The sequence below is a fragment of the Triturus cristatus genome, chromosome 2_1 (genome assembly GCF_964204655.1).
Source record: "Triturus cristatus chromosome 2_1, aTriCri1.1, whole genome shotgun sequence".
In the NCBI taxonomy this organism is placed as follows: domain Eukaryota; kingdom Metazoa; phylum Chordata; class Amphibia; order Caudata; family Salamandridae; genus Triturus; species Triturus cristatus.
In genome coordinates, this window is record NC_140581.1 from 191,934,279 (window position 1) to 191,950,206 (window position 15,928).

Here is a 15,928-nt window from a genome sequence, read left to right on the forward strand (position 1 = left end):
ATTGGGAATCACATGGACACTCTTGAAAACCAGGGGTCTGCTCGAGATGAGATCACACACCGACAGCAGGAATTGATCCGTCTCAATGAGCAACGCCTAGATCTACAGGCCCACACAGAGGACCTCAAAAATCGCTCGAGATGAAATAACATCCGGAGTAGAGAAGTTCCTTGTGAAGTGGAAAAAGGAGTTGTAGAGAAATACGTCCTCGATCTGTTTGCCGAGATACTGGGGGACACTTCAGCAAATGCGATCCGTCTAGATAGGACACACAGGGTGGGCCGAGGAGTCCTGGGACAAGCACAGCCAACAGACATCTTGACATGCGTTCATAGCTTCCTACTCAAGGAAAGAATTCTGAGAGAAGTTAGAGCATCCCAACAATTGACATTACGGGGTAGCCAGATACAGCTGTTTCAAGATCTGGCCATGTCCACACTTCCTAAGTGGAGGAACTTTAGGGCGGCCACTGCCTTTCTGAGAGAGCAGAAGATCCCTTACTCGTGGGGGCACCCGTTCCGGCTGACTTTTCGTTGGCAGACTGATTGCATCATCTACGCTCCCTGCAGGAGGCATACATTGCTGCAGATAGACACTCACAATGAGGGGAAAGCTGGTGTAGAAAAGCGGAACGAGCGAGTGGAGGGGTACATGGGGTGGAGGAGAGTGGCTACTGAGCAGGGAGTCTCCAGGCCAGACTCGGGGTGCATTGCATCGAAGAGAAGAGCTCTGCTGGAAAAGCTCTCGGAAGACTCAAGGTCTAAGGGTCCCACGGTTGAAGGAGATGTCGGGTGGGGAGGGGGGGCTATTTCTGAGGGTGATGGACACGTCTCCCAATGACACCTATCCACTGGACCGGGGTCCGACCTGCTGGTCCTTCCTCCACTTCAGGGACACTTATGGTTGCTGTTTTGTTTTTTTCTGGGATGTTTCCAGGTACGGTACTTCCTTTTAGTTGTGGATGACACTACATATGGAGACAATGGGACATTGGTTCGGGGAGGGGCAAGGGAGATGATTGGAGTCAGGAGAGGAAGGACAGTACGAAGCAGCATGTTCGTTCTAGGTCTTTTATGATGGAAGAGTTGAAAGTGTTGACTCTCAATGTGAAAGGGCTTAATAACTCAGAGAAGAGAAGGGCCATTATCTCCTATTTAGAAAAGTCTCAGGCAGACATTTGTCTTCTTCAAGAAACGCATTTACTCCCCAGAGACTGGCATAGGTTGAAGACCAAGGCCTTCCCCCAGCAGTTTTTCTCTTCTTTGCCCCATAAAGCTGTAGGGGTAACCATACTCTTCGCACGTACATTTACAGGGAAAGTTGGAGTGAAAATAGCAGAAATAAAAGGCAGTTTGCTGGGATATCAGATGCAGGTGGGCGCACAGATGGTGGTGGTGGCTCGATCTCTGATCCAAATGAAGGGCAAGAAAGATTTCTACAGGGCACTATTGCGGATATAATGGCTACAAAAGAACAGAGAGTGATCCAAACAGGAGATCGCGGGATCGCTCAGTACGAAGACAGGGCTGCACTGGGACACTATCATGGGAAGGGGACCAATGGCTACAGGAGTTGAGATTGCATGACTTATGGAGCATCCAGACAGGAAAGATTATACCTTTTTCTCTCATGTGCATACATTTTATGCCAGATTGGAATATTTATTAGGGGACCGGGTAGTACTGGATGCCCTAGAAATGATAGAAATAGAACCGCAGTCCCTGTCTGATCACTCCATGATTCTAATGGCGATATCTCTCCCTAAGGTAGGTGACAGATCATGTTCATGGAGACTGAGGGAAACTTCGCTTAGCAGGAAAGAAGTAGTGGAGCAGATTAGAATGGCTATTGAAAACTACATGCAAAACAATGACACCCCTGAGGGGAAACCAGCTATAGTATGGGAAGCATTGAAGGCAGTTATACGAGGGGGGTTTATTAGCATCTCAGCATGGGATAATAAGATACGATGCGAGAAACGCGCACAGCTCCAACAGCAAATAAGGGAGTTGGAGCGGGTCCATCATCGTACAGAAGCACCTAGAATTTGGAGGTAGTTGGAAGCAGCTACAAAGCAACTTGCAGGACTCGACTTAGATTATGCAGAATATGCCCTTCTATGCCTCAAGCACTCCTATGTTGGTGGTAATAAGTGTGGTAGGTTATTAGCAAATAAACTTAAGGGCCTTAGACAGTCCCATGCGATTACTTCTCTGAAAGAAGATGGGGGCACTTTATAAACTAGGGATAAGCAGATGGCGGAGTTTAGATCGTACTATAGAGCTCTTTATGTCTCCCAAGATTGCCTGGCTTCCAATATTGAGGGCTATTTAAGGGGCACCAAGGTCACAACCGTAACGATACAGCAAACTTGAAGCACCTATAGAGATAGAGGAAGTTATATCTGCGATATCCCGATTAAAATTACGCAAGTCCCCCTGGCCAGATGGCTTTCCAGTGGCCTTTTAAAAAACCTTTTGTAAAGAATTAGCTCTGATTTTAACCACAGTCTTTAATTCAATTGAGGGCCTAGGTACTCTCCCACCATCAATGGCCGAAGCATACATTACGGTTATAGCTAAGCCAGGGAAAGATAAACACCAATGCGGGTCGTATAGACCCATCTCGCTCCTGAATGTTGACTGGAAATTGCCATCTGGGATATTAGCGGCCCGTTTAGGTCCACTGATGCCAGAATTAGTTGAGCCCGACCAAGAGGGGTTTATCCCGTCCAGGCAGTGCACAGACAACACAAAAAAGATCCTCCACCTGATAGATAAGGTCACTCGTAAGAAGGGGGAAGTGATGCTTCTTTCTATAGATGCAGAGAAGGCCTTTGACCGGGTCCATTGGCCATATCTAATAGAGATGTTAGCTCACTTCAGCTTGGGAGAGAGATTTCAAGCGTCAGCGCTGAGGGGTTATGGCTCTCCAGTGGCTCAGTAAGGATACATGGATTCAGTTCACAACACTTCCCGATCAGGCGGGGCACACACCAGGGATGCCCTTTGTCCCCCCTTCTGTTTGCCCTTTATATGGAGCCATTTGCACAAAGGGTGAGGGATAATCCAGGGGTAATGGGGGTGAGTTTTGGGGGGGAAGAGCATCTAATCACTCTCCATGCGGACGATGTACTGGTGGCACTAGAAGAACCAGGCAGGTCCCTTCCAGGCTTTTTTGAGGAAGCACAACCATTTGGAGAGGTCTCGGGATTTCATATAAATATCTCTAAATCCCAGGCGCTAGACCTGACTGTCTCTCCCGAAACCTGGGATGGTATATCTGAGGCATTCCCTCTTACATGGGCCTCGCAAGCTATCTCCTATCTGGATTTACATATTGCCCCAATAATAGAGGAGGTGTCAAGATTAAAATATCAAGATCTGTTTGCGGAGAGTGAGGGGGGACCTGTGGAGCTGGAAATTGTTCCCGCTGTCTTGGATCGGGCGCATTGCAGCTGCTAAAATGACAGTATTACCCAAAATACTCTATTTGTTCTAGACCCTCTCAATCCAGCCCCCAAATGGAATGTTGAGTCAACTACAGAGAGAATTGCTACAGTTTATATATGCAGATAAGTGACGCAGAATGAGTCGAGAGCGTAGCTGGGAGCCTACGTCGAGGGCGGAGGGTCCTGTGCTTGCTTCAATATTACAGGGCAGCTCAACTTAGGTACCTGGTGGAGTGGTCGAGACCGGAATCTGAAAAGTGGTGGCTTTTTATGGATAAGGCCCTAGCGGGCACAGACGTGTGGAAGATTCCATTTATGACACATCCCCACTGTCCCACCAACCACTACCTGTCTATGATCACGTCCACCACACTACAAGCTTGGATCGCAGTAGCTATTTCTAAAGAGCTAACTTCCTTCCTCCCAGGATTAGACGTCAAGGGGTTGAAATCCTGGCAGGGGCCAGAGCGCCATTCTATCGGCCATTTTTTTAATGAAGATGGCTCTATACCCTTTGAGGATTTACAGAGAGGGTTCTCCTCACCTATCCATAGGTGGCATGCTTTATCATCGGGAAACCTACTTGCATTGCGAGCCTAGTCGCAATGTGGGCTACAACCCCCTCTCTGAGAGGAAGGAGCTCAGGGATGTTTTCAATGTAGCAGAAGAGGTCTTCTAAAAACAAGTAAAAGAGCAGGGTGTGGTGAGGGAAATCAAACAAGGTGAATGGTGTAAGTGATATAAAACTAACTCCAAGGTACGCCGTAAAGTTTTATTGGGGTGTCTGTAGGTTAGACTAAAAACAAGTACTATGAGAGGAGGGAATTCAACCTCTCATAGAGTGGTGGTGGTCAACATGTTTCTGCCTCATGCCCTCCGTAGAGGTGTGTCAGCTTTCATCAGGACCAAGAAAAAAAGATAATGAAGAGAAAAAGTAAACAGGTTGCTATGGTTATGTCGCAGACAGCTTAATCAACCTCAAAAATGGAATACTAAACCAATGGTTGTAGTGATTTTCACTCAGATTGGTGTCCACTGGTAGTGATGCTCTACCTGTAAAGAGATAAGAAGTTGGGAGACATACATCACTTAAAGCATTTTCACACTCGAAAAAATAAATAAAAGAGAACAAGTGTGATTAATTGTACATTTTTTAATTTCAAAGCTGTTCAGTCTCATCTTAGTAACAAACTGACTCGACATTATTCGTGTGAAAAATGTATGTGTTGGTAGCTTACACACACAGTGAGGTAAAAATAGCCAACACAACCTCTTGCCCAAACTCGAGGGAGCATCTGTGTCCTATCGATGAAGGAAGTGCATGAGCAATCAATTTAAGAGCGCAATACCGCAGTGAGCAAACAAAACCAATCAACACGGTGCAAACCAGCGACTCCTAAAATTGTGTGGGCAATTATTGACTCCAAGTTATACGGTCAGGTTTAAGGTGTACTATTAATAGCCCTCAAGGAAAATGTAATAGGATGTAAACAATAATAACTCCTTGGTGTAAGGTAAGTCTAAAATAACTGTATATAAGTCACAGATTCTAGAGCTATTTGGTAATAGATCGTCTGGCCAAAGATAAAGCCAAATGACAGCCAGAGTCAAATATTGAAAATAGATAAAGTAGGCTATTTATTGCGAGAAGTGATGCCCTGATAGGGTAGGCGAAGTATGGGTAAGAGAAATGAGAGGTGGACGCTTGCATCTCATACACATAAATATCCACGGTCTCACAAGGACATCAAAAGGCAACGTGCGGGCTAGTAATCACCATTCACAGATACACGGTAATAACACTCAATAAATGACTGTGCAGTCTGTGCTTTTCTTTATAAAAAGGAAAAGTGCATTTATTACCCACACTCACCACTCAATACTGTGCAACAATTTACAAATATACATAAACTTATGGAAATACTTCCTGATATTGCGTAAACATTCCCACCCCTCCCACAGGAAGGGGGTCTAGTACCACCACTCACATGTATGAACATTGTCTTGTCCCTAAATACCAAGGGTTGACCATATCTTGAGTGAGGGCTCATACCACTGGCACCGAGCGAGTGGCTGCCCACCGCATTATTTTAACAAGCATTTAAATATGGGAATATATGCAATAGTTACATTAAACCCTGACAGAGAGCACCTATTACTGACAATAAAGTATACAAACCTTAATCACAGTGGCTGACAGTCTCGTTATGCAACTAAAGCATTAGCAACAATAAATGTCTAAGCATAAGTGAAAGTGAGGTGTACTTATCATAACTGTTAGCATGAATAACGCAATTCAATCACAGCCCATTTAGGGCATCATATTTATGATTACATGACTATGCAATTATAATCAGGCACCCATAAAGGATGCTATCAACATATACTCAAAAATCACATTTGGCATAACATACTGCATGTGAATCCTAGTCCCCAAGGGACAACATTTAAGTAAATGCGCTCCTGTGCAATTACCATCTTACAACCCTAGAGGATGTCTCAAATAAGACAACTCATATTAATCATCTCACACCTGGGCATAGCCCTAATCTTCATCTGTCCCAGATGTAAAACAGAAGTTCCAGCATTAGAAAGGCTTGAAACCATTCCTAAACCCTTGAGAGGATATTGTCTCAATGTCCCCAGAAAATTAGGCAGCTCTTTTGGGGGGAGCCTGACCTGCTCCTGCAGTTCCACCCGCACAGTTGCTTTAATTTGGCGGTGACCCCATCCTCCTGGGGTCACCACACCCCAAAAAACCTCCTCCCTGGGGAATGCTTGCCGTGAAGGGCTAGGCCTCTGATGCTACAGCTTGGGGAGGAAGGTAATTAACCAAGCCTGGCAGTGCCACACAAGGCCTGGGCTCTGGGTCTGAGCTAATTCAGAAGAATATGACATTTCTGGATGACCCATAAGTTGTAAAGATATGCTTTTCTACATAGCAGAATTTACAGTACACTTTTGTGCGTGTCTGGCATTCGTAGACCCAAGGGCCATGAGGTCTCCTTTCCCTCAGGAATATCATGAAGTGTTCCTACAGTGAAACAGTAAAGCACACTGACTATCCCTTACACGTGTACACCCACATTATAAGACTTACTCCGGGTCACCATCCAACTCTGCATAGTCCCTTCTGTACCAGTTTATCTGTACACAACTACTGGGATGCGCACAACAGGAATCTCCCACGTGCAGCCCTTACACGGGTGCATACATGTGTGCACACGTGTCCACATGTAACCCGCCCAGTGCCCCTTACCCTGGCTGCATCAGAGCTGCCTTATCTCACAAAGGCAGACACTGGCAGAAAACCAAAGCAGTCCATTTTACTATGAGTTTACAGTGGGTGAGTCCCAGGTTATGAGGCTCTCTCACAGTAAAATGTAAAAAATCAGGTGATCAAAAAGCGAAAAATCCGGGAGGCTTAGATGGTCAGAACTACCTTCTCACAATGTTAGATTATATCTTACCACTGAGAAGTATTTATAAAAAAATAAGAGTCTTTAAACAGGTACTGAGAAACATTCCTACTCCGCCCTGATGACAATGCTATTAGTGGACTAAGAGGAAAGTCCATTGTCCTGTGTACCCTATATGTGGCATAATTTTGTATTATAGAAGTCTGGAGCATCAAAATAGGCAATTACCATATTACAGTGTGTAAGAAAGTGGCTCTGTATATACTGTTCCCAAATAGGTACAGTGTGCACAGAGTCCATAGTCCCCAGAGGTTTGGCAGAGGCAAAAGTTAGATATAACCTTACTCTCTAAAGTGGTAGCTTGGTCGAGCAGTAAGGCAGTATCAGAGGACAGTGTAAAGCATTTGTTGTACACACTCAGTTAGCAAATGGTCTCACACACTCAAGAACTGAATTCTAGGCCAAAGTTTTTTGTATAAAAATATATAGTTGTTTTATTTTAGAATAGGTATCAAAATATACTTTCTCAGAATGAGATGCTTTAGTTAAATACTTTTCAATAGACGATAGACTTTTGAATATAACAGACACAGTGGTTCCAATAGGCAACACAATTTCAAACACAATAATATCTTGAGCTCAATGGGAATTTCTAGTTAAATGCAATTAGTTACTTTAAGGATTACTTTTCTAACCACAGGACTGGATCCTGGATTGAGAAAATCGTTTTGGTTACAGTTGTGATTTTTAAGCAATATTTTTTATATTTTAAAAGTTGACACTTAGAAACTTTTTCACATAGAATCACCAATGTTATCCTACGGGAGGAAATTCACTTAGCAGGTAAGTGGGGTTATTGTTACTTTTTCTAACTCAGTGTTGGATCCTGGATCCAGCACTCGTGCACCACCTGTAAACAGTTGAAAGAATGTGGTTTGGTTATACAGGCGAGTTTGCAAAATCGACACTTAGAAGCCTTTTCAGCACAAACTAGGCAATGTTATCCTATGGAAGGAAATTCACGTTGCAGGTAAAGTATGTTCTCGTTACTTTTGTAATCCACTGCTGGACTCCTAGGTTCAGCACTGGGACATCTATCTAAAACAGGTAAGTAATTACGTTTTCACAGTTGGTGCGATTTTTAAAGAATATTTGTAGTTTGCAAAGATTGACACAGAAGAAATTTCATAGAAAAACAGTCAATGGTTCCCTATGGAAGAATATTGGGTTAGCGGTAAGTATGGTTGTAATTACTTTTCAGGGTCAGTGCTGGGCACCAAGATCCAGCACTGAGATCTCTACTGATAGCAGGTGAGTATTTTCGTTTTCGTTACTCAGTTGATTTTAGGTGAATATTTTAAAGTTTAGAAACTCCACACTTAGAAGAATTTCCAAAAGATTTTCCAAGTGAAACCAGTCAATGTTACCTTATGGAAGAAAAGAGATTTATCGTCTTATGGGTAAGTACTCGACTGGCGGAATTAAGGCTCTGGGCATAGACTCAGGGGTCTCCCAGGGTCAGGTAAGTACAGTTGTTACACCCTCAGCGGCACAGGGGCAGCCGGGTGCAGAGTGAGTTAGGCCCAATGTTATGCTATGGGAGGCAGGGGGCCCTTTGTTGGTGGCTGCTGGCTACCAGGCCACGTGGCTGTGGGAGTTGGGCTCCTGGTCACTTGCTCAGGGCAAATGGGGAAGTAGAGTAGAGTAGAGATTGCACTGCCAGGGGCACTCGGGCAGCTGGGTGTAGGGTGCTTTTGAGCCCTCGGGCGGTCAATGGATTGCAATGGAAAAGCTCTAAAACAAACAAAGGCTGCAAGCTCGGGGACGAAAATTCTTCAGGTGTGACCACCACTTCAAGAGGCAAGTTGGGTAGTTGGAGGATAGGTAGGCACCCAGGAGTTGGGCACCGGGGGCCGGGTGCAGGGGTGCCTTTTGGTCTCGGGAAATCTTACCCACTGCTGGTCGTAATTGGAGGGATCCCTGGTTCTGAGGCTGCAGGCATCATCAGGAGCGTTGAGGTGGGTCCTTGGGTGCTGGATTCGGGGCCACAGTCACTGGGGGGACGTCCTCGTGGTCTTTGTCCACTCCAGCACAGGCCAGGCTTGGCGGGTGCAGAGTGTGCAGGGTTCGCGGTTCCTGGCTGATGCCAGGGGTCAGTTACTTGCTTTGAGCAGTACCTCTGCTCGTGGGAGTCCCAGATGCTTAGAGTCCCAGGTCCTCCAGGGTTTGTGAGGTTGCTGGCCATGGGAGATGCCAGGATTTAGCAGGAGCAGTTTTGAGGGTCGACAGGCCGGTAGGGCTGGGGCCAAAGCAGTTGGTGTCTTCCTCTTGTTAGCAGCTGCACGGCAGATCTTCTTGTTTCTTGATCTTCTTTGCTGTTTCGGAATCTGGATCTGAGGAAGGAAGGTTCAGGGTGCCCCTATATACTAAATTTAGGGGCGTTACAGGTAGGTAAAGGGCAAGGACCTATGGGTCCCTGCCCTGGGGTGGGTACACCCCCTATCCAGCCACTCTCCTGTGGGAGGGGGGCAGTAGCCTAGTCTTGATTGGGCAGGGCTTCCCATCTTCAAGATGGCGAGAGCCCGGAGATGTGCTTCACCTCGCCTCCCCCACCTGAAGGATGGGGTTGGCAGAGGCTGGCACACCCCATTTCCTTCTTTGGGGTTTCCGACCAGTCTTTCCACCAGAGTGGGGGTCAGAACCGGTAGGGGCCAGTTGCTGAGTACAGCAAGTGGCCTGGAGAAGCTCTCAAAGGCGGCATGCCTTTGAAGCTTCCCCTGCCCATCCTGGGGGAGGAGACCTAGCACCTCGCCCAGGATGTGCATTGTTGCAGGCCCAGGAGAGCGGATGGCTCTCTACCCAGGGGTCCAGCAACATGCCTGCTGTGTGGCAGCCTAGGCAGCCCCTCAGACAAGACGTGGATTGTAGGTTAGGTTCAAGGGGCATCTCTAAGATGCCCTCTGTCGTGCTTTGTACATTAAATCCCACACTGGCATCAGTGTGGGTTTAATGTGCTGAGAAGTAAGATTACCAAACTTCTCAGTCTTCAGTGTTGCCATCATGGTGCTCTGGAGTTCGTGTTGACGATCTACCAGCACCATATACTCTTAGATGGCAGCACTGCACTTACAGTGCCCAGGAATGGACCTGGGTACTGTAGGGGTACAGGGCTCATGCACCTGTACCCACAACACTGGCATAAGGCACCCAGGTAGAGCGGTGGCTGATGTATGCCAGGGCAGTGTGTGCTGTGGGCATGGCACACAGGGATGTGTGCCATGTCGGCTCTCTGTTTTGTTCTGCACCCAGACACTCAGCCAGCACGGGCAGTGTGTGTTTGTCAGGGTACAGGGCCTCTAAGGGTGGCACAATAAGTGCTGCAGCCCTTAGGGGCCTTCTCTGGTCACAAGGCCCTGGGTACTTGGTGTACCATTTACCAGGGGCTGACATGTGGCCAAAGATGCCAATTGGGTTTAGGTTTCAACACAGTTTTCGGGAAGGAACATAGGCCCTGAGTACCTACCTGATTGGCAGGAGCCCAGAGCACACTCAGTCAAAGTACATCAGCAATTCAGCAAAAAGTGAGGGCATACCATGCAAGAAAGATGGCACTTTCTCACACACTGTGCTTCATTTTCTTTAGAATCTCTTCAGAGGGTATCTTGAAATACATGAGTACAGGATGTGTGCTGTATAATGACCTATTTTGTATTTGCTTTCATAGACTTTAATGTTGCTCCAACTATAACAGCCACCTAGGCCCCATATACAGTATTTAGCATTGTCACCTTGACATAGGGTGGGGAGGGCAATGAATATTTCTAAGTTCACATTCAAATTTTCACTTCCAATAAATACAACCAATATAGTTACACAAGCGTATTAGATTGAAACACGTATGCATGTTAAGGAAATATACTTTTTGATTTTTAAAGAATCGTTAAAAACATTTTATATGACAGTTGTTGCACTAAATACTTGCCTAATATATATAATATAGTCTCCTCTTAAAGCTCTTAGAGACAAGCCAGACCCTAAGCTCAGCTCTCCCTAATAATTTGCTGGTTTGCCCACTTCTAATGGTGCTTGGATTTCAATGCATGCCTTTCTACTTTCATGCCGGTTTTAATAAAAATAAATGGGTTGTGAAAACATAATCCTCTCCTAGGCCCGAGTTTCCTCATCCCCAGATGGGTGGGTTCCTTATTTTAAAGATGAAGCAAAGTTTGGGCATTAGAAAGGGTGACATGCGCTGTAGGCCTTCCTGAGAGAACCAGCGATTACCAAAAACTTGACAAAGAAAAGTAAGTATCCTAATATCTTGAGCGCAAGCAACAATTATTTTATGATGCACATGGAGGCGAGGTGAAGTAGGACAAAGTACATATTGGCAAAGTCCCCACCCTGCCAATACGGAAACGATGACTGTTCTAGCGGTGCTGCTGGCACACACGAGGACATACGCACTGCAGTGTTCTCGCGCAGACAGTAATGTATTCACACAACCCTGCACACATAATAACCCGCAGCTGTCAGGTACACCAAGTCAAGGGGGTAACTTTGGGCCAGTCATGCGTAGGCAGCTGGGGCTGTATCCAGCACACATGTCCTAAAAAGCTGACCTGAACCCCACAGGAGGCATCTACTTGCTCCGAACTATTAACGCTCAGAGTGTGGTCTGAATTCTAAAGTAGCAAGCGCATCCAAAAAAAACAAAAAGGACTCATGCTATCCTCCCGTTATGGTGCTCATAGGCACTCCATCTTAGAAGTTCCCCCAGAGAGCCTAGAGCACCAAAGAAAACAAATACTACTTTTAGACGAAGGGGTTGAAAAAAGATTATCTGAATTCAAAGTACAGCTTGGGAGCCATCTGTTTATTTCAGTGTTACAGAACATAACGCATGGCCCGAGCGTTATTCTGCACGAGCAGTTGTCTATAGTTGTACTGAAATGGAAAAAACCTACTGCAGCAGTTTGTGCAGGCGCACCATTTTGAGTATCCCTCAACTTGTTCCAACACACTAGAAAGTTAAAGTGTTGAAAAAAACAAATGGGAAAAAAACCAATACGAAACTCGGCCACTCCCAGCCAAACACGCTGACATCTATGCTTCGCAATCATTGTAGAAAGGTTGTGGCATAACATTTAGAGCTGTGACTTTGGAACTCGGAAACTGAGTTCAAGTCTCAGCATTAGATCTCACCATGCCTACAACAAAAACATTTAAATACATGACGAATATTAACAAATGGAGATCACTCGGATCAAAAATACATTTCTAAAAGGCATTAACTCCACCTCAAAAGAAAAGTAATGCAACCTCAAAAAAGAAACCACAGGACCAATAGTATTAATTTCTTTTCAACCCCCAAAAAAGAGTAGTTCGACAAACACATGCTATAATGGTAACTAGAAGAGTGATATTGTACTTGGTCCCAGCTCTCAGGGAGGGATAACCACTAAAACAGGCATGACAGATGAAAGAATAGGAGAGTGACAATGCAGCCAGCACATAGGAAGCCTATGGGTGGGCTGTAAGCCCACAGAGTGAATACAGCATGTCTCAAAGAGACAGCACATGCGCTGCCTAGGCCCGACCTAAAAAGGAGGCCATTTGTCTATAATCACACAATTTTGGCACTGTGCAATTTAGCAACTAGAGGTTGTCTATTTCCCACATGAAAAGGTTCAGACCCCCCAGGATATTGCGGCATGGATTATCAAATTTAGCGGCACAAATATGAAAATTTAGCGGCACAAATATAAAAATTTTGCGGCATTTTTGCGGCACTTTATTTTACTCATAATCATTCATTTTCAGCTTTAAAACAATGGAAACTATTTTAGCAGAGTATTCCACTTTGAAATAGGCCCTGATGTGATTTCATTTCTGTGATGTCCCTTCCACTACCCCTAGCATTTTAGTGAATTGACGCCAATGCTCTAGTTAGCCATGTTACCCCTCACCTTCCATGTCCAATGTGCCTGTATTTAAAAAGATCTTGATGCGTAGAGACAACCCATACTTTCATATATTAAAGCAACTTCTGAATTTGAAAGGTTTATTAAAAAGGCCTTTTTATTTTAGCTTTTAAGTATATTGTTAGCAAGAAATAAATATACTTGAAAGAAAATGATATTAGTTGCCTTTTCCTGACAATGTCAGACATATTCTCTAATATATTTTAAAGAGTGCTTTTTAAATGTAAAATAGAATTTAAAAAAACTATAAATAACATATTTTGTAATTGTATTTATAAAGCGCTTACTACCCCTAATGAGGCGTTTAAGGAGCCTTTAATAGAGGTAAGCTCTTTTCTGCTGCATCATTTTGTATACCTTCATGAGTGGTATTCAGGCCTACAAAATGAGGAACAGCCATGTCAGAAGCTTTTATTTTTAAGTCTTTAGTCCCATGTCACAGGTTCAGGGGATGTTGTGGCGAATAACTAAAACCATGAGTAAAGTCAATAGAAGCCAAATGTGAGAATTATTGCCTTTGCCAATGCTTTTTGAATGTGCCTGCAATGCACGTTTGTGACTGAGGCTCTCACTCTTCATACAAGTTGGAAAAGGCTCAATTACAGTTTTGACTCTAAAATAAAATTTATTTATTTGCAGATTAAAAAAAGTTCTGTAAGCTGGTAAAAGCTAGAACCAGTCAGAACAATTATGGGGTTTGGATGCCTAATACATTGTAATCAAACAAGCAAAGCCAGCATTTCAATTTTTAACTATCCTTTTATTTTTAGCCCACTTTACAGCAGGTTTTTTTGCTAAGTTTTGAACTGGCGCATGTGATGGGGCAAATATTTACCTCATATTATGTGCTATATGTAAAAACTATGAAACAAACGAGTTTCTCAAGATTTACTTGACACGTTTTGCATAAAAGCTTTCATTAGACGAAAGTGAAGCAAACTCCGTTTAGTATTTTCTCGCTTACCTAGGAAGTATAGTTGCAGACTGTATCTGCAGCACATGAAACCCAAAAGATGTTTGGGGTAGCAACTGGTAATTATCCTGCTCCTTGTAGAAACTACACCAATAACACAGAATTAATTTGTTCCATGTTTGCCAAAGTTCAACACACAATGTAATATGCCACAAAGCAAAACTTTGCTTAACCCTCTTATTACGCAGGCAGCAAATATGGTATGAGTTGTACTCCACTACTGTGCACCTTATTGCCGTAGAGGTATTGGAATTATCATTTTGATGGACTTCTTGGCATTGGAAGCCTCTCGGTTCAGTTTAGTGCAGGGACGGATATAGATTTTTGCTGAATCACCAGATGAGTGAGGAACACCTCTGCTTCCACATGCGGATTATGAACTCAACGCTTTGCCTTAAACTCTGAGCAACATTACCTTCTTCAGGACAAGGTAAATGTGTGTTGCTGGTGAAGGTAACTTTTAGTATCTAATGCATTTTCACTTTAAATACGGGACTTTGCTAAATGTGCACATTAATGGCGGCATTTTTACAAAAGTGCCGATTTCGCGGGCACTTTTGTAAAAATCGCGGTATTTTTACAAAAGTGCCGATTTCGCGGGCAATTTGGTAAAAATCGCTGCATTTTTACAAAAGTGCCGACTTCGCGGCAAACCGCAAAATCGCGAAATCCTGGAGGGTCTGGTTAATGCTTTATCCTTAATTCATTTAGTTTGAGATTAGAGGGTGGTGACAGGCAGATCAGCATTTTTTTAGGTCTCGCTGAGTCAGCGCGCATGCGCTGCTCGGAGAGACATTAGTAGGTGAGCTTTCAAAGTGCTACCCACATGGTTTTGCTGGCTACAAGCTTGAGTGCACGATGGCGTGCACGTGCACAGCTGCTCCCCGCATTCCCCCCTCCCTTCTCGCCAAGCCCTTTGATGCTCTGCTCGCATCTCCCTCCTCCCTGTTTGTCAGTTTCATTGTGGCTCCTCGCATTCACCCCTCCCTTTTTGCCCAGCCCTTTGATGCTCTGCTCGCATCTCCCTCCAATCTTTTCATCACTTTCATTCTGGCTCCTTTCCGTCCTTTTCATTCTGACTCCTCGCATTCCTCTCTGCTGCTTGCATTCCATCAATCCCTTCTTGTCCAGCCCTTTGATGCTCTGCTCGCATCTCCCTCCTCCCTTTTCGTCTCTTTCATTCTGGCTCCTTTTCGTCAGTTTCATTCTGGCTTCTCGCATTCCCCTCTGTTCCTTGCATTCCCCCCCTCCCTCCTCGGCCAGCCCTTTGATGCTTATAACATTGTGTTTCATTTAGGGCATTAAACACAAAGAAGCACTGGCAATGCTGATAAAATGGATTTCATTTTGAGTAGTGACTAAAACTTTAACCACACACACACAACCACAAGCACACAGACAACCACACACACACAACCACACACACACACAACCACACACAATAACACCCACACACAACCATACACAATAACACACACACACACACAACTACACGCACAACCACAACAACCCACAACCACAAGCACACACACAACCACAACCACACACACAACCACAACCACTCAGAACCACACACACAACCACACACAGCTACCACCTTAGACGAAGCTGTGTCTAATGCTCGTCAGGTTGGTGCTCGAGAACCTGCTGATTTGCCTATAATCATTATTTACATATTTTAACCTTTTTTACCTGTATCATTGCTGATTTTAATTGCTGATTTGCTGATTTGCACATTGACTTGTTGACTTGCACTCTGGTCACGGGGCCGGAAGGGGGAATTATCTACTTTTACCGCCATTTGTAATCACTGCTAGCGGTTAGCGCTCTAGTGCTCCGACAGATTCCGGCATAAATCTCACGCTGGCGCGAACGCGCAGCCCTACCACCTTAGACGAAGCTGTGTCTAATGCTCGTCAGGTTGGTGCTCAAGAACCTGCCGATTTGCCTATAATCATTATCTACATATTTTAACCTTTTTTACCTGTATCATTGGTGATTTTAATTGCTGATTTGCACATTGACTTGTTGACTTGCACTCTGGTCACGGGGCCGGAAGGGGGAATTATCTACTTTTACGGCCATTTGTAATCACTGCTAG